The sequence below is a fragment of the Lissotriton helveticus genome, chromosome 4_1, assembly GCF_964261635.1.
Source record: "Lissotriton helveticus chromosome 4_1, aLisHel1.1, whole genome shotgun sequence".
Lineage (NCBI taxonomy): Eukaryota > Metazoa > Chordata > Amphibia > Caudata > Salamandridae > Lissotriton > Lissotriton helveticus.
In genome coordinates, this window is record NC_136063.1 from 1566454769 (window position 1) to 1566475144 (window position 20376).

A 20376-nucleotide genomic window follows, 5' to 3' on the forward strand; every position below is an offset into this window, starting at 1 on the left:
ATGAAGAGTTCGACTTGCTTTTGTAAGAACTAGAATTTACAAATGAGTAAGGACTTGTAATGTGCCTAAATATTGCAATCAAGCCTTAGTTGCAGACATTGGCTATGGTTGTTTCTTACAGCTTAAAAACCTTAAATTGTATTGTGAATTAGATATACCACGGTACATTTCCATATGACAATTGTCACTAGTGAAGAATATGTTTTCACATAGGATCTTTTCAGTCAGTTTAGTTTTGTTATATTAGTCTCAATCAACCAGCCTTCCTTTACTCTCCATGGGACTCCAGATCTTGGTGGGCAATCTAACAACCAGTTTTATATATGCACAAACCCTTTAAAACATAGTTTTGACTCAGGACACTATTTAAGCCCTCTGAGTCATTCAGGCTTACATGTTTATATATGTTCTTTGTGCTTAGAGCGGGGCCTCATTCTCCGAGCCGTTGCCGGGTGAGGTGAGGTTTGACTCCCACATACTGATGGGTAAGTCGTGTTTACTTCACTTTTTGTTGAATTACATGTAGCAGTGTCTATGGTTTACTTTTCTTGCAACCTAAATAATATTCATTGGCTGTTCTAATAGGGACTAGCCTTGCTGAGTCTCTTTTTGGTCCTTATGACATTTTTAGTTTACATAGTTTAATGAACACAAAATAGTTTTGTCTTTTCTGTTTCTTTTACAGGAGTGTATCCTCCTTCGAGATATTCACACAAGGGGATACGGTAGGATGGTCAATTTGACCACACGAGTAGTTTGACAGTCTTTTGAGGATTCTAGGTCTGTCTTCTCCACTTTATAAGAAAACATTAGCGTGTTTTCATGCAGTAGCAACAGCTTATCTATATGGCCCTGAAGAATGCCGGTGTAGTCACACCAGTTGGCAGAAACATGTTGGCCGCCTTTACAACATAGCTAAGCAACAGTGATTTTTTCACACTGTTCTACACCTGTTTTTAACCTGACGTCCTGGTGAATACTAATAAAAATTTTTTTTGCCTGGAACGCCATTTTAACATCACTTACTCACTTTTTTGTTTGCACTGCACACGACCAGTACCATGTAGTGGCATGGACACTTTCACCGTTCGGACCAGAAGTGTGGGTTCTATGGCCAATTCATCTGGGCCTTGACGCACTACCCTGGTTCCAGTTGTCCTATATGACGAGGCTCCGCCAAGTGGGTGGTCGGATAGGATATCGACTACACAGCTAGTGTCATGTGACCACTTGGACTGATCTTGTGCAATCCAACAAGTGTGGCATTTCAGTAAGGATCTTACAGACTCAGCCTCTGGTCTCGTAGACCCTCCAATTTTTTCGTGTTGTATCAATATAGGTACCTAGATAAACACACTACACCCACTCCACGATTTTCTGTACATATTTACTAACCTAAGCAATAGTAAACATAACTAACAGTGCATGTGTATACCACCCCAAAAACACATTTTTTTTTGTATTTGAAAAATGGCGTATGCGAAATGCACGAAATGAGTATAGGTACTGTATGCATTCAAGTAGTATAATCATTCAAAAAGGAGATGCACATTTTATATCAGCATGAATGATTTGCGAAATTACACATGAAATGGCTCTTGATACAGAAAAAAAAATTGCGAGACCATCTCATCACATATAAACACAGTTAATTGCATATAAGCTAGATGTTGAGGTAATGTAACGTCTCTAGAATTCCTAAGAATAGAAGCTCTGTTCTCTAAGAATAGTTTTACTTTTAGCAGAAGATAAGTGCCAAAAAGGTAAATATTTTGGAATTGGGAAAAAAGTTTTCGCTTTTCATGGGAGAAGAGAAAAATAGTTCACAGTCACTTTGTTTTCAAAAGACAGGGAACGCCGTGTGCAAGTTTGTTTAAAATTCAATCTCTCTGTTCTGGTGAAAACATCATTTCAGACAGACTCTCGAAAAAACAGTCTACAGCTTCTGGTGAAAGTTCGACTAGGTTGGAAAATGTCGCTACCATGCAGTCATGCGCATGATTGCTTTCAATGATGGTTCGATCAGAACTGCTTACAGAAGGTCGTACCTGGTCGATGCTGCTTTCATCTTGTACTTCACTACCCTTCAATCGTAGTGGTGAAGTCTCCACGAATGCCGTCATCAGGATAGGTAGCCGCTGGGGACAGCACAATGCATGAGCCTTTACTGGACCCAACAAAGTATCTGCATCCAATGGTACGTCAGATTGTAGTGTAAGACAGGTGTCCAACACGCATTCTTCGCCGCATAGCATGCACCTTAATACAGGCATTACACATTTCTGCCAGATCGGTCTGAATGAAAGAAACCAGGTCATATTTAGATCTCGTAGCCGGGCTAAGCCAAGGACTTTAGTTATGCGGTCCCGGTAGCGGATAGCTAGGATCGTTTCTTCCATTGTTGCTGGAGTCTTGTCTGTGACATGGCTTGCCATAACGAAGCAAGAGTAGCAAGAATAAAATGCTTGCTACGAGTCTCAACAGGAGTGGAAGTCCGCCAAAAATGGAATGGACGAAATTTGGAAAAATACCCAGGATCGCTTTGAATGGGGTTAAAGCTCCTGAAAAAACTGTCTTAAATACACTTGTGATACCACTTGTATCAGAAATATTTAAGATTTCGTTCAGCATTTCTGCGAAGTGTAGGGGGCAATTTGTTGGTAACATTGAATGAATCTCTGCCGTTGTCCTTGCAACTTGGAGATCATACGTTTCTTTTGATGACGTCAACTGGGTTGGCGTCTGTAGAAGCACAGTCTTCATTCTGCTTAAAGTATCAATTCGAATAGAAGAGATTTTTAAACTGGGCCATAACCTTCCCTCCCTGTCTGGAGCATCATTCGGGAACAATACTCTTTCACAGCACATGACCCTGGAAGTCACGCTTACAAGATAAGGTTTTCCTGGCAGCAAGCCACAACATCTGTGATCCACAATTAGAATGTAACTCCCGTTCGAAAGTCTTCTAAAGAATGGTTCTATTTGTGTTGCAGGTGTGCCTAACTGGTGACATGAAAGGTTATTTGAAGTCCCTTTACAGGCCCCATGCAAACTTATACCCTGACACAGAAGTATGCCACTTAGTGATTTTTCACAATTATTACCACTAAGAAATACACTCTGTCCTTTATTACTGACACATGTGTGTGTATAGGGCAAGTTCCATGTTGACTTAACGTATCCTTTACCCAACCTTTCATACTGGCCTGCCTGTATATATTTTTGGCAGTATTGAAACTGGAAAGTTGTTATCGGTATATTTATCATCCCATGTATTATCCATTCAATGACAGGTCGTTCTGACATTGTCAATGGTAATCTCTCAAGTTTTTCAATGCTCAGAATTGTATAGTCCGCACCCTTTTGTGCCAAACTGATTTGTTTATCAGTAAGGTTAAAGATATTAAATAGTGACGTTGTGTTGATTAAACGCCAAGGCACATAGCCTGAACGCAGATTTTGTAACGTCCAGCCAAGCTGTACAATAGAACGTAATTGAGACTGACCGTGTTGCAACATCAGTACGTCTTGCTCTATTATATCGATTACAGAAGATACAATACTGTCCAGTGAATATATTCTGGAAGACAGAGTCATTAACCCATTGTCTACAACAGAAAGTGATTTTTCCAAATTAACACGGTCAATTTCCCGTATTTTTTCTGCTGTCTCAATTTAAGTTACTTTCCAAGCTTTGTTGTAAGCTGCATATATAGAGGTCGCTATGAAACGTTTTTGACGCTGTTTGCGTGGTCCCATTGAGGTTCCGTAAAAATTATTACGGCGTTCTGGGCATTACCGAATATGGACGAGTTTGGTATCTACGAACCGTAAATGGCGAGTTCGGCAAGTGTGTGTATTTTCGTTACACTACCTGGTAGGGTTCGCCTAATATTACGTGTTCTTCATCTGAACCCTCGGGTTCCATTTTAGATACGGCATCCATTTTGTTTCTTGCCCTCACGTAGTCAGCGAGCAGGTAACTGTTCGCTCCCTGACCTTCTAGTTCCCAAGCCTGGCGGAAGACGCATATTCCTTTCATGCGTCTTTATGGCCGGAGGAATGACACAGCGAAGGCAGATGGCCCAGCTTGAGGGTAATCTGGTTGTACCGGTCTATTGTGACAGCCATGCAGGCGGTGGGATACAGTTCTTTGATCCCACGATCATGCTTCCGATATTACCCCCACACTCTTTTCTCTACACGTGTCTGACTTCCTTGCAGCTGTCCTTGTCTCTTTCTCCTTGTCATTTACAACTCTAATGAGTGTGCCTAATGGTGGGAAGATGTACTTTTACAGTTGGGAACCGACATTACTACTGTAATTATGTTCCGGGATTATGAACACATGAAAGCGACCCTTTTGAAGTTTTACTGTGGGAACTGAATTATAACCTTTTGTTCACATGTTGTGCAATGGCAACATTTTGTATAAAAGAGAGCGACCTACATATGCAATTGGAAGCAGACTCGCAGAACTTACATGCCTATGTACTTCTAATGACTCTTGTTTCCCTGCAGTAATAAACGCTGATCTTTGACGCCGAAGGAAGTGTCCCGTGTCTCTGTAGTTTGTGCGCCGAAACAGGTATCCCATGAAGGTTATAGGTGTTGTTCCCTGGCACCGCTGGTTCTGTTAAAAGTCCAGTCCTTCAGTTGGCGCCCAACGTGGGGCGACTTCAGCGGTACCGGTCCAAAGCCTGATGAACGTGAGGAACTTCGTGTGAAATCTCCGAGGGAAGGTGCACCCCGCTTCATCGATCCTGTTGTCGAAATAAGTGGCCCAAAGATTTTCCCTGCGAAGATTCCCGCCTCCTGACGGCTGCGACGGACCGATGCCCTGACTGTCGACCTGTCTTCGACGCCCGGCGCAGACCTTACGTACAAGCGAGACGATAGACGGGCCTTCCTGGTGACGCCATTGAAGTTCTGAGTTAAGTATTTGTGGGTCGCTCCCAGTCCTTAGTGGTTGTTCTAGCTTCTCGAAAGCTTTGTTGTAGCCTTTTAAGGCTTTGTTGTAATAGCTCACTGAGCTTTGTTATAGCCTCCTCAGGCTTTGTTGTTAGCTCTCCGAGCTTTGTGGTAGCCTTAAGGCTTTGTTGTATTGCATGGTTCCATTGCATTTGTGGTTCTTAGTATTGGTTCTTAGTATTATTTGACAGTTGCAATTGCCAAAAACCGAGGGTTTTGACTTACACGAGGTTTAATTACTTCGGTAATCCTTGAAGTTTGATACTAGGTTAGTGTGCACGATGCCTAGCCATAGTGGTTTGTTTCGTATTTTCCAATGTTGCGCAATGGATTCCCGGTTGGAGGACTCGTGTCCGATACCTCCAGTTGGAACTCCGATACATGATCTTTATAGTGGACATGGGGTGGGTCCTATAATATATAATGATTACTGGGTCCGCTATACAAAGAAAGACGGTGACCTTAGATGGCCACCACATGGAACTTTTGAACTTTCGATTTTGGATAATCTTGAGGCTAAATTATTTTTAAAGAAAGCTAGGCCAGCTATGTTTGATTCCTTTCGGATATGGCGTAAAGAGGCCAAGCAGAAAGAAATCAAACAACTTAAAAAGGATCAAAAACAAGGGTTCGTTCCGATAATGCAAACTATACGAGAATGTAAACAGGAAAAAGAAGAAAAGGAAATGGAAATTTCTACTAGATTGCATCACATGAAAATAGATAAATGTTATCCGGTTTTACCGACTAGTCCAGAGAAGAAAGGAGAAGATTCGAAGGAGGATTCCTTGTTATCGTATTTAATGAAATCACCACCTCCTTATGTACAGGGTGCTACTGCTCCTGTAGCTCCTCCTGTAGCTCCTCCTGTTGTTCCTCTTGTTGCTCCAGCGGCTGCGGGTCAGCCCGTTGTTAACCCTACGTTTGTTCCTACTGCCCCTGTATCTGTACCTTCGCAGACTGTTGTTTCCGTTACTCCGACTACCTTGTCCGTTCCTACTATGCCTTCCTTCACCTCCAGTGTTGTTGCCCCTGCTTTTCTTTCTCCTTCTGTTCGTAAGCGTGTTCCTAACTCTGTTGCTACCCTTTATTCACCACTTTCTGGTCCGTTATTCCCGTCTGATTTATCTGAAACTCCTCAGAGACGGAGTCAGATCCCTAGTGGTAGGGAGAAAGAGACGTTAGTAACCATGGCACATAGGTGGATAAGACATCCTGCTAACTACACTCCTCGTGTGGTCTTTGACACGTTTTCTCAGTTTAATGAGCCTACGCAGAGATTCGTGTTTGAAGAGATGTGTAACTTTTTGAGGGAAGAATGGTATAACGATGATGTAGATAATGTACCGCCCGACATAATTGAACTTCAGAGTCACTTTTCGAACGGTATGATCGTAGGTGAAGATGTACGACGTGCCTTGGAACGCTTGTTAGCAGTCAGATCCACAGGGCATCCTCGGGTGTCATTAGATGATAACACTGAGAATTGGAAAGCAGCTCCTGGTCAGTATCCTATGAGAGAGGTTCCGCCACTTTGGGTGCCTGGTGATGCTACTGCTGTCCCTCCGGTTTTACCACATTTTCGAAGAGTATGGATACACCTCCCATGGAAACGATCGGAAGTGTTGCAAGTGAAGCAATCCTTGCCTGATCCGCGTAAATATCCGGCTGGTTATTATAAGGAGCTATCCCAACTGGTGGAAGCTTCTATTATGAACCTTGCTGACATTGACATGTTGTTCGGTAATGTTGTACCGCAACCAGTGTGGGCGAAAATTCGTCAAGCCAACCACGCAATTGAACTAGGGGGTGATTGGGCTGCCCTAATAGCGGCTGATGCATTACAAGTTGGTGGAGCTAAGCCTGACCAGCTGATCTTGGATTTGCCTCAGAAAATCATTAGGCTCATGAAAACTCTCATGCCAGCGATGAAAGTGAATTGGGATAAGTTATCAGCCTGTAAGCAAAAGAAAGACGAGAGTGTCTCGGATTTCTTCACAAGGTTTGAGGAAGCGTTTGTCGACCACAGCGGCCAGGACATGGGCGCTGAGGGAGGCCAGCGGTTATTTGTTGACAAATTTGTGTCGAATTTGTTGCCTGAGTTAAGCAACAAATTAAAGAATTCAGAGAGTGCGTGGGCAGTTTCGACCACTGCACAGATACTAGCAACGGCTCAATATTATGAAAATAGGGGAAAGGAAGAAAGTGATCGTGTAGAAAAGAAAACGAAGGAGCTCAAAACGAAGGTTTTATTGCAGCAAGCATATCCTCCACGATCAAACCAAAATGATTCACAACAGCAGTATCGACCACGAGCACAGCCCGATAGGATGCAGCCGCGCTCTGACAACTTTGATTATAGATCTTCACTTGGGTATAATCAGTGCGCATATTGTAGGAAAGAGGGACACCTAAAATATGATTGTCTTGCCTTACGGGACCGTCTGAATGGTGTGTCGACACGTGGAAACCGTGGTGGTGGTCCTCAACAGGCATCACGAGGTAGAGGTCGTGGTTCATCCCACAATCAGATTGATCGCCATCAAAATCAATCAGATGCGAATAATTGCTTTGACCAGCGAAATACGGGGTCAGTTCGATCTGCACAATATAATGTGGACGATTATTACATAGAACATGAGACTGTTGCAAACGACCATTACTAGGACAGCCAACGACAAAGAGAGGGAGTAGTATCAGTTCCGGTCGATCAGAGTGGGCCTTACGTTGCAGTGGTTACATCGGGCGTAGTTGAGCCTTTTCTGTTAGACACTGGTGCGACGAAAAGTTCCATCATGCATTCGAAACTCCCTGGCGCACCTTTGTCTGGCTTAACGAACGTTTCCGTTGGATTCTCCGGCGCCCCTGTTAGCAACCCAGTCTCTAGTCCTTTGCCCCTTACGATTGGACCTCGTGAGCTAACGGCTCCACTGATTCTATCTACAGGTTGTGGTGAGAATCTTTTGGGCCTGGATTTGTTGAAACGACTATATGCAACATTGTATTGTTCCCCCGAAGGAGTGGAACTTACATTGGGACGGAGAGTGACCTCTCCCATGTATTTGTCGGTCGATAAATTCCCACCGGAATTGAGTTCCCTCCCTGCGTCCCTATGGGCCACAGGTCCCAATGATGTGGGCCTGTTAGACATTCCACCTTATGTGATTCAATTGAAACCAAATGTGCGATTACCACGTTTACCTCAATATCGTATCTCTCTTGATAGCGAACGAGCACTGTTAGCGATCGTTCATGATTTAATTGAAAAGGGTGTTGTTGAAGAAACTCGTGGAAACATGTGTAATAGCCCTGTATTGTCTATTCTAAAACGAACTGACCCAACTAAACCTCCTGTGTATCGTTTCGTAATAGATTTGAGAGAGGTAAATAAAATAGTGGTTCCACAATTTCCTGTGGTTCCCGATATCACGGCCTTACTAACAATGATTCCGGCATCTGCCTCCTGGTTCACGGTGATCGATCTAAAGAATGCTTTCTTTAGCATCCCGATTGCAGAGGAAAGCAGAGACCTATTCGGATTCTCATTAGGTGGTCGCAGTTTTAGGCTAAAACGCGCTCCACAGGGCTACTGTGAGAGTCTGTCAATCTACAGCCAAGCACTTAAAGGTCAGCTTGATGCCTTTGTTTTACCAACGGGTGCGGCTTTGATTCAATACGTTGACGATCTTTTAGTGGCAGCTGATACAGAAGCTATTTGCAAAACGGCTACGGTATCATTATTACACTATCTACATGACTTACACCACAAGGTATCGCCTTCAAAGCTACAGTATTGTTGTCAAGAAGTTACCTATCTAGGTCACTTATTGTCAAAAGAGGGAAGAAGGTTGACCCCAGAAAGAATCGCAGCGATTTCCCGAATGACTGTGCCTAAGACCCAAAGAGATGTTCGTGCCTTTTTAGGTATTACGTCCTATTGCAGACAATGGATTCCAAATTTTTCATTGTTGGCGAAACCATTGATAGCCCTTACGTGCAAGGATGTTCCATCCCCATTGCCTTGGTCTGAAGAGTGTCAGACAAGTTTTTCTGAATTACGTGATGCGTTGTGTTCGGCTCCTGTGTTGGGCACTCCTGACTACAGTAAGCCGTTTACACTATACGTTCACGAGAGGGATGGTTGTGCGCTGAGTGTTCTGACACAACCTTTTGGCGGCAAGCAACGCCCATGCGCCTATTTTTCTTCGACTTTAGACCCAGTAGCTAGAGCCTTGCCGAGTTGTTTGAGGGCAACAGCGGCAGCTGCGGCGTCCATTCGGCAGTCCGCAGGTCTAGTCATGGATAATATGCTTACGGTGATGGTTCGGCATGCAGTTGACACTCTATTGAATCGGACGAAAACTCAACATCTGACGAGCGCAAGGTTGTCTGGATATGAGTTGACGTTGTTGGCCAGTCATATACGGATAAAACGATGTAATGTGTTGAATCCAGCAACATTGCTACCGATCGACACGGAGTCAAGTGGTGAAGCAGTACATGATTGCTATCTTAGAACTGAGGAGGAAACCAAGGGTCGTATTGACCTAAAGGATACTCCATTGGCAGATCCCGATGGTACTTTATATGTGGATGGTTCCTGTCTTAAGTTGCCGAATGGTGATGTGACGACTGCGTATGCTGTAGTAACATTGAGTACGATTGTGGAAAGCGCAAGATTAAGTCAGAATTCGGCTCAGGCTGCTGAGCTGATCGCATTGACGAGAGCGTGTGTATTGTCTAAAGATAAACGGGTGAATGTGTTTACAGATAGCCAGTATGCGTTTGGTGTGGCACATAGTTTTGGGCGACTGTGGAGAGAGAGAGGATTCCTTACGTCGCATGGCACGAAGATTCAGCATGGTCAGCTTGTAAATGATCTTTTAGATGCACTCACATTGCCTAAACAGGTGGCTGTAGTCAAATGTAGTGCACATCAGAAAGTAACGGACGATGTGGGTCGTGGTAATGCGTTTGCGGATGAAACGGCTAAAGAGACAGCTAAGGATTTGACGAACAGAATGTATGTTACGAGCTCAGTGAGATGGCCAACAGAGACTGGTATGTGTGAAGACACAATTGAGAGTGTGAAGGGAATACAGAATGAAGCCACTGAGACGGAAAGGACTAAATGGAAAGAGAGCACGGGAAGATTGGATGAGAATGGATGTTGGGTTGATTTATCAGAGAAGCAGAGATGGATGTTACCGGATGCGTATGTGCTCGCTGTTGTTACAATGGCTCATGGTACGGCGCACATCAACACGAAAGGTATATGCAAGTTGTTGTCTCATGTATGGAAGAATGATGGGATTACTAAGTGTGCAGAGAGAGTGGTTAAGAATTGTATGGTGTGTTTGATGCACAATCCTGGTAAGGGCACCCCCACTCCGCCTGGTCATTTTGCCCCTCCTACATACCCTTTCGAAGTCATCCAGTTGGACTTTATCCACATGGACCGATGTAACAACTTGAAGTATGTTTTGGTTGTGGTGTGTGCATTCTCTAGGTGGATTGAGGCCTACCCCCTTAAGGATAATACGGCTTTATCCACGGCAAAAATTTTGCTCAAAGAGTATTTTCCTCGCTATGGAATGCCTCGGGTCGTATGGTCGGACAACGGAAGTGAGTTTGTTGGAAGTGTGATGAAGAGTGTGTGTCGTGGTTTAGGGATAGTGCAAAAGTTTCATAGTGCAAATCATCCACAATCAGCAGGCTTGGTGGAAGGATATAATGGCACCCTAAAACTAAAATTGGCTAAAATTCAGGCGACAACTGGTCTATCATGGCCCGACGCTCTGCCTCTAGCTCTCCTGTCGACCAGGGCAACTGTACACTCTCGAGTAGGGCTCAGCCCATACGAGATTGTGTTCGGCCGTCCTGCTAATGTATGGGGAGTCCCAAGACCTAAGGAGTTTGATAGAGTCGAATACCCTATGTTGATTGATTATCTCTATGATCTGACTGCTAAATTGAGTTTGATTCATCAACAGGTCTTTGAGGCTCTGCCGTCACAAACAGAGGGTCCTGGTCATCGGCTCCAACCCGGAGATTGGCTTCTCGTCCGGAACTTCGGACGAAAACGGAATCTTGAACCGAGATTCGTGGGCCCGTTTCAGGTGCAGCTAGCTACGAGGACGGCGGTTCGACTGCACGGACGCAGGAATTGGGTCCATGCTACCCACACCAAAAAGGTCCCGCTTCTTTTACCATCTGATACCTGGGTAAAAAGAGGTTTTTCTTCTTGTGAAACAGACACTCCACAACACTTTGTTCCGTTCAGCGAAGCTCAGTCCATAACTGACACCCCTCGAACAATTTCTTTGCCATCGCCATTGGAGAACTCTGAAAAATTGCCTGAACAATTGAACACTCATTTGCCATCCAATCCACTGTTTGAAGATCAGACTCGCTCTGGAAGCAACCGATACTTTCTTCGTTCACGAACGAGCCACAAATAAAAAGATTTTTTTGTTTCTAGGTTCTACATTTGCTCTGAACACAGTGGACATTGTATATTGTGTATCTTTTTCCTTTTTCGTACAGCCAAGAACATTATTTAGCTAGAACCTACCATCCAGGTTGACCGTAAGGCCGTGCGAGTACTTCCTTCTGTTTAGCAGCTATCGACACAAGGTCGGTTTCTTTTATCGATTTCTGGGAACTCCTGGGAATTGGTAATCGCTACTCAAAACGAAGTGCGTCAAGAACGTCGCGGACGGTCGTTAGGGGATGGAATCATCATTGTCTGAGCTGTCGAAAAGAGAGGAAATGTTGGCGCAAAGATCTGCATTGCATAAAATGTTTCATACGAAATGGTTTTTCTCACAGGTGATCATACTGTTCCTCACCATATCTATGTTACTGGTAGGGGGAGTATATTATGGGTCCCAACTCTTATTGTCTTCTGCTACACCTACTCTTCCATCTCATGATCTATATTTCGTTTCAACTGTCTCTCCACATTCTTTTTATCTTCTGCCTCAACACGAACAAGTCAGACGTGCGGAATTCAGAAACAACTCTTTTATTCAACTCTTGCATCAGCATCAGTTAGTGGTAAACACTACCAATTGTTGGGTGTGTGTGTTAATGCCACATACCATGGATAAGGGTATTCCGTACTTAGTTCTGCCTTATAGTGCCCAAGGGTCAGCTCGAGCATTGCAAACTATGTTCCGTAGCGCACTAGATTCCTACCCCCATCGAGAACCACGCTCAGCAAACTCTGGTCCTGGCCCGTACCACAAGACTCTGGCGAGAGCTATTGCAGACTTAGATAGAGATATTTTTGACGCATCGCTCATCCCAGAGGAAGAAGTGCAAGCATATAAGGAACTAAGTGAGGCTGAGTACAGCTTATCAGTGGGTGAGAGGCAGCTTAAGAGCTCGTCACCAATATGGGTTGTACCTCACCTCGGTGATTTCTGCTTGAAAGGTCTTGGTCGAAATCCGAGAGCTCAATTTGGGGAGAGCGCATGCACTGAGACATATGTCTTACCAACGCTCTCCTCCCCTGTCTTCCTGCCTGCCAAGGGTACCTACTTTGTATGTTATGATCGAGCCTATACGTGGTTACCTCATGATTTCTCGGGTACCTGCTATATTGCGAATCTTTTGCCTCCGACTTTCACTGTGGCCTCGATTATCACAGAACTAGAATTGTAAGAGGTGTGGTTAGCAAAGAAGATACTGCCGGACAAGAAGCGGGAGACTTCTTTAAGGGTTTCCTACCGTTCTGGGGACCGATGGTTAATAGCAGGAACCTGAGGCAGTTAACTCGTGTAGTAGAATCAACTGCCAACATAACTGCAAAGGCCCTTGGTAATTTGACAGCCGAACTTCAGGCGGACAGACTAATGACGTTACAGAACCGTATGGTTCTAGATATCGTTCTAGCAGATAGAGGTGGGGTTTGTAAAGTCATCCATTCGAGCTGCTGCGTATTCATACCTGATAACGCTCCAACGGTTTATCAAGCCATCTCTAAGTTGCACAAAATTTCAGAGTCCATACACGTGGACGAAGGAAATTGGACGCTTCTGGGATGGTTTTGGGGTCTGATATCGACTTGGGGTTGGAAGATTCTGATGATCATAGGGGTTGTTGCGACATTTCTGTTCTCATGTTGTCTTTGTGTGCAATGTGGTCCTGCCTTATGTGGCCTTTGTGCTACGACGTGTATAAGACAGCCCGTTGTCACCAAAGAGGCATTGAAGGATAGAATAATGCATCAGCAACATCTAAATGATCTGATGAGTATCGAAATCGATTATGATTCCGACTAGTGCTTGCCTACATGAGGGCAAAAGGACCGTCTGAGGTTCCGTAAAAATTATTACGGCGTTCTGGGCATTACCGAATATGGACGAGTTTGGTATCTACGAACCGTAAATGGCAAGTTCGGCAAGTGTGTGTATTTTCGTTACACTACCTGGTAGGGTTCGCCTAATATTACGTGTTCTTCATCTGAACCCTCGGGTTCCATTTTAGATACGGCATCCATTTTGTTTCTTGCCCTCACGTAGTCAGCGAGCAGGTAACTGTTCGCTCCCTGACCTTCTAGTTCCCAAGCCTGGCGGAAGACGCATATTCCTTTCATGCGTCTTTATGGCCGGAGGAATGACACAGCGAAGGCAGATGGCCCAGCTTGAGGGTAATCTGGTTGTACCGGTCTATTGTGACAGCCATGCAGGCGGTGGGATACAGTTCTTTGATCCCACGATCATGCTTCCGATATTACCCCCACACTCTTTTCTCTACACGTGTCTGACTTCCTTGCAGCTGTCCTTGTCTCTTTCTCCTTGTCATTTACAACTCTAATGAGTGTGCCTAATGGTGGGAAGATGTACTTTTACAGTTGGGAACCGACATTACTACTGTAATTATGTTCCGGGATTATGAACACATGAAAGCGACCCTTTTGAAGTTTTACTGTGGGAACTGAATTATAACCTTTTGTTCACATGTTGTGCAATGGCAACATTTTGTATAAAAGAGAGCGACCTACATATGCAATTGGAAGCAGACTCGCAGAACTTACATGCCTATGTACTTCTAATGACTCTTGTTTCCCTGCAGTAATAAACGCTGATCTTTGACGCCGAAGGAAGTGTCCCGTGTCTCTGTAGTTTGTGCGCCGAAACAGGTATCCCATGAAGGTTATAGGTGTTGTTCCCTGGCACCGCTGGTTCTGTTAAAAGTCCAGTCCTTCACCATGATGAAATCACGCAAGTCAGCACCTTCTTTAAGTAAAGTTAAGTGTTGCTTAATTTCTGACAGTGTGGATGTATGTAGCCATTGAAGGCAGAGTTTCCCCACACTGTAAGTAGTTACAATCCCTGGATGTTGTCTCTGGGAGTATCTTGGGTCTGGCCTGGTCAATGTGAACCCCTGTATTTTGTTCAAGAATCTGTCTTGACAGTTATTTGTGTCTGTGGGCCAGATCAACCATTGATAGTCCAAGACAGGTCTGTTTAATTGTGTCATTAAAAAATATAATTTGTTCTGGGATCATGCAGGCTCTAAATAATGATTCTATACCTTGCACTTGCCAATCTTTTGTGCCCCAGATCGTTTTCGTTTCAATGTTATTGTTCCAGAAATCAAAACCGAATGTATTAATTTTTTCAAAAAATGAGTCCGAATATATCAATTTTGTGTTTGTAAGCATGGTTTTCACTCCTGTCTTATTTAACAATTTGAAATAAAATGATTCTGCATTACTTGTGTTAAACCCTGAAAAGTATGAATATTTATCAAAAAATGTCTTTGAACTGCCTTTTGGTGGAGTTGCACAATGCTCCCATTGGTTAAAATTTAAAACATTTCTAGGTTGAGTAGATTTATGCAGATAATGGTTACCATAATGGTTGTAACAAAACATTTGATCGTAATTAGATGAACCTTGCAAATAATCATGTTCTGTAAATTTAGCTGACATTACTAGATCAGACATCATATCATTAATACTTTCAAAGTCCCAATCATCAGCGAATGTGCTCGATTTTACAAAGTCACTCAATGAAATCTTGAATTGATGAGGATACTTCAGGAGCTCAACCGGACCATATATTTCGTAATCAGTTTTGTCCCATGCTACCCCACCGGGTATAGGATTGGCTGTGAAGTTTACTGAAGAAAGTTCTCTTTTCTCGATGTGTGAAGACTTGTGTGGTTTCAGGACCAAGTTGATATTCTGACTTGCTGTGTCCATTGTAGCATATTTTCCCTCAATGAAATGTCCCAAGCATAGTACCATGATGAGCCAAAGTATGAGGATGAATACTCCTAGTGCCACCCAAAGTTCAATCCATGGAGAAATCAGATAGGTTTCTTTTAGTTGATGAAAGAGTTCCTTTGCTTTGTCTTTAAAAGTTTTTGTTGTCGGCTGTTCCTCAGGTTCACTCAGATCCTCAGAAAAATCATCGAAGTTGATGAAGTAGCCTGATGCTGTTCTGTCAATTGTTTCAATTGCTTCTGGATTCTTTTTTGTTTTTGGAATTTTCTTTGTTTCATTAGCATAGTCTGTGGTTACATCATTGTAGACTGGTGTTTCTTGATTTAAGATTTTAATTTGGGTTTCAAGAGGTTTAAGTTCCATGGCTTTGTTGCATAGTCCTTGTTGTTTTACTGTAGGTTTATCAATTGTGATTAGTCTTTCAGTTTGAACCTCTGTGTTTGTAGCAAACTTTGGTGTTCTGCTACTTCTTGGGAGTCCACTTGGCCTACTACTTGTTATTGGCCACATGATTGTGGTTTAACCAGGTCGATGGATACAACTCGGTTCTCCTTTTTACCAGCAAGGGACGGTAGTACTACTGATCTTGTCCCGTTGACAGACAAGAAAGGAACTGCTTTTCTGTAAGAAGGCCCAAATTCCTTCTTCACCGCGATCTTCTCTCTGACCAGATCCCCGATTTTTGGAATCCAGACAGGCCTTGCTGGGACAGGTGGGTTCTCCTCAGTGGTTATTGGCTGCTGTTTCAACTTTATGTTGCTCAGGTCTTTTCTTGTTTCGTTTAAGTCCTGTAAAATAGCCAAACGATCTTTGATATCAAAGCATTTTTCTTTAACCACTGAAGTTTGACTGTCGAGGTCCTGGATTAACATTCTAGTCCCAAACAATAGTTCGTACGGACTGAGACCTTTCAGAGAATTGGTAGATTGTTAAGACTACGTTGGACACTTATTAAATGTTTGACCCACCCAGCTCCCGAACCTAATACCTTTGCTGTTATAGATTGCTTTATGTCACGTTTTTTTCTTTCCACTATTCCGTTTCCCTCAGGATGAAAGGGACAAGAGTACCGCAATGCAATGCCCATGCTGGTCATGGCCTCCTTATAAGCTCGAGAGCTAAAAGCAGGACCCTGGTCAGAATGTAGCATGCCAATTGCGTATGTGCCGATAAAGACTCGCAAATCTTTTATAACAGTTCTGGCGTCAGCCGATCGCTGGGGCCACATCCATATGAATCTCATGCATGAATCCACTGCGACCATGATATATTTATAGTTGCTGTCCCTTTGTAAGGGACCGCAGTGGTCCAGGTAAACACAGGCTAATGGTTTATCTGAGATTAGAAGGGGCGTCTGGGCTGGTCGTTTCACTGTTGATACCTTCATTCTTTGACATATTTCACATTCTAGAACATAGTTCCTAGTTTGTCTCCTCATTCGTGGCCACCAGTATCTCTGTTTTAATAATGATACTGTGGCTGAAACGCCAGCATGTACAGAAGCAAGCCCTTCGTGTGCCGCTATAATGAGTCCTAATCTATGTTCCATGTTCGGAATTGCCCTATCCCCCACTCCAGGGATTCGAGCAAAAGGAACATTGTTTGCATCAGTTATGTATGAGTATTTTACTGGAAAGCCTTTAGGGAGTGGTTCTATCGAATCCTTTTCTGAAGCGCTGACAGCTTGTAATATTTCGCTGTCTATTTTTGTTTTTGACCGGGGGATGGCAGCTACGGAAGCCGTTTGCACAGCTGCCTTCGCGCCTCATCAGCCAATGAATTCCCTGCAACGTGAACGCCATCACGTTGATGACTCAGTGTATGTATCACGTGAGTCTTTTGTAGTTCTTTTTGTAAAACAACTACTTGTTCCCAAAGCATTTTATGCTTGATTGTGCCACCTTTTGCATCTTTAAAACCGTTCTGAACCCAGATCTGCAAGTATTCATTGTAAGACTGAACGCAATAGTATGAATCGCACACTATGAGTGTGGGGAATTCGCGATCTGTATTTTCAAGCGCCATCTTAAATGCTAGTAGTTCAGCTCGCTGAGCTGTACAGTCTCCTAGGGATTGCGTTTTAGTGACCAGTGGTTTAAATTTTCCTTCGTGCCAGCGACCTTTAACAATCGCGCATGCAGCACTGTAAGCTTGTTTACCCCCAACTGCGGGTTGTGCTGATCCGTCCGTATATATTATACAGCCGTAATGGTCTAGAGGCAGAATTTCAGTCGGCAGAGGACATTCAAATTCATATTGGAGAAATTCTTGTGTTTTTAAATTAGGGTAAAAATCGTATACCACATCTGTTGCAGCAAGGGAATTAGCCCACTGTATCCATCTCGGATGTAGTGCTTTAGCATTCGGAATGCTTGCCTTTGTCACCGCCTCCAGGGCTGGTATTGGTGTCACGATGATTATTCGTTTACCTTGTGCTAGGGCTCTTTCTTTTGCTACAGCAGTCTGTACCGCAGTTAGAATTTTTTCCGTTGGGCTAAATTTCATTTCAGCTTTTGTGTACAAGTGTGATTTGTATGCTATTGGTACCGTTTCTCCCTCATTAGAGGTTAGGTATGTGAATCCGCATCTTCCTGGGATGACTCGGATTACAAGGTTGCGTGTGTTATCGCGTGTTTGCAGTTTTGTTTTAACTAACATGTCTGTTTGTAAAGATCTCAAAATTTCTGTGTGTTTTTGAATCCAATTGATTCTTTTAAAATCTGGTTTTATTAGATCATAGAGGGGTTTAACCCTCTCTGCATAATTTATAATGTAAGTTCTTACGAAATTTAGGAAACCTAGAATTGATTGCAAGTTTTTCAGTGTTCTAGGTGCTTGGATTACAGCACATTTCTCTAGGAAATTGTCAGCCAGGCTTTTGCCTTCACTTGATAATTCATATCCTAAAAACAGGACAGTTAGATGGGCAATTCTTGACTTTTTGAAGTTGAATTTGTAACCCTCTGCTGCGAACCCAAGTATTATGGTGTTCACTCTTTTCAAGTGAGTATCCAAGTCATTATCTGTTAGATAGATGTCATCGACATAAGATAATGCCTCGTCATCATATATTTGTAGTAACTCTGTTACTCTCGCTGAGAATAATCCCGGGCTGTTCTTGAACCCTTGGGGCAAACGACAGAAATTTTTCTGCGAGCCATTTATTGAGAATGCGGTCAAATATCTGCTTTCTGGTGCTATATTTTGACAAAAGAATCCAATAGATATGTCTAATGTTGTTTTGTATTTTTTGCACACTATGCTATTCATTAGTGCGGCACTGTGTGAGTTTTGTACTGCAAACGTTTTGCAGCATGAGTTAAGGTGTCTGTAGTCCAAAACTAGACGATATGAATCATCTGGTTTGGAGACAGGAAACAAAGGATTGTTCATTTGTGAGGTGCATGTTTCAATCACCCCCTGGTATTCAAGTTGATCTAAGATCTCCCTGACCTATTTTTTAGCTTCTTGCTTAATTGGGTACTGCCTCTGTGCAGTTGGTTGAGATTTTAACTGGATCTTGTGAGGAGGAGAGTCCTCATCCCATCCCACATGATTTTTATATAGTGCAGGAGCTTGGGCTACTGCCCACTTTCTTGCAAGTGTATATTTTTTATGAATTGGAATATGATTTGAGAAGGCAGGCATAATCATTTCTTCGCCATGAGGGCATTCCCTGACAAACTCTGGTGGCCAGTCTTTTTCAGCTAAAAGGATGTCATAGCCTTTGGAGAGGTTATCCCAAAACAGACCCCTTAATTTCCTAGTCTTATCTCCCTCTATACGTAAAGTTATTTCATATATTTTATGAGGTTTGCTAACTCTGGTATCTGCAGTTTCCACTTGAATGTATTCATTCGTGTCCACTGTCTCCAGATGATTCATCAGGATCTTGCGAGCTATGCTCACTTCTGAGCCCACTCTCCGTTTTTCAACTGAGTCCTCAGGATCCTCGGCATGTTTGATTATTTTAATGCTGGCTACCTTCTTCTTTGGAAATTGTAACTTTTTACTTTGATGAGCAGGTTCTTTGTCTTTGGACTTGACGTGCTCTTCCCTTTGTTCTGACCGTCCTCTTCTTTCCGATTTCTGCGAGGAAGTCTGAAAAGATCGAGAGGGACGTGTATCAATATCTTGATATCTATCAGGTTTCTTCAAATTATCCCTATTTCTAAGGTTGTATTTTTTCTCAGAGGGCTCCCTCTGGGGAGACTTGTGTCCTTGGTCCGGAGATCTTTCTCTCCGCCGAGGAGACCTTCCTCTGGACTGGAATCTTTTTTCTTTGCGAGTGGATTGTTTATTTCCATCCCAGTTCTTTTTTGAAGTGTTTAGATTATTTTTAATAAATACCTTTTCAGGATTTTCTATTAGTTGGGGTTTCACTGGTTTCCCACCCAAACTATCTCTTCCTAGCTCTTCATAGGATTTTTCTATGATTCTGGCAAGTTCAAATGGTTGTTCTGCTATATCTGTTTCCTTCAATCTTTGGCGGATTGCCACATTTGCTGCTTCCCCTTTTATGTTTGCTAGTAATATTGCCGAGTCCTGCTTAAAGTCTTTCAGTAATTTCATACCCAGAGTTAAAGCAGGTTCCGGACCGTATTCATTTTGAATCTGTTTTAGCACCTCTGGTATTACCGACATGGACGGAACACCATGTGTTTTTGTGTAAATGGAAGCAAAGACTGTACCCCAAGTGTCACAGTCCTCCACATGTGGTGCGATCCCCATTGGAAGGCAGATAGTCAGAATCCTGTGTTTCTCAACAGGGGTGGTATCTGGAAATACCGCCTCTATCTGAGTGATTTTCTGTGCTAACCAGAATGGAATTTGTTCCCTTTTAATGGGTACTTTACCTAGACAGGACTGTATGTTCTGTGGTGTGATTTTATTTGTGTTCCCTGATGAGGGGTCAGCTGTGGAATTTTAATAGTTGGTTGGACTGTTGAAGTCCGCATTACATATTGGACTAATTGTCTGTGTATTTTAACCAGTTGTTCTAGCTGTGCTAAAAGTTCTGGTTTCGACATTTTTCCAATGTCTGGATGTGGTGTGTAGCCGGCTAGAACCGGCCACGTTGCTCCTGGTCTACCTAGTGGACCGAGCCTGGTGATGTGATCATTATGTTTTAGGGCGCCTTTAAACCAGAGCAGGTGCTCTTGGTA

The 20376-nt window shown here is 43.2% G+C and overlaps 1 protein-coding gene across 2 annotated transcripts in view; it reads right to left on the bottom strand.

Annotated features, from left to right (window-relative positions):
• Positions 1 to 20376, bottom strand: part of HUS1 (HUS1 checkpoint clamp component) — a 355983-nt gene that overhangs the window by 187136 nt on the left and 148471 nt on the right. The window lies entirely within an intron of this gene.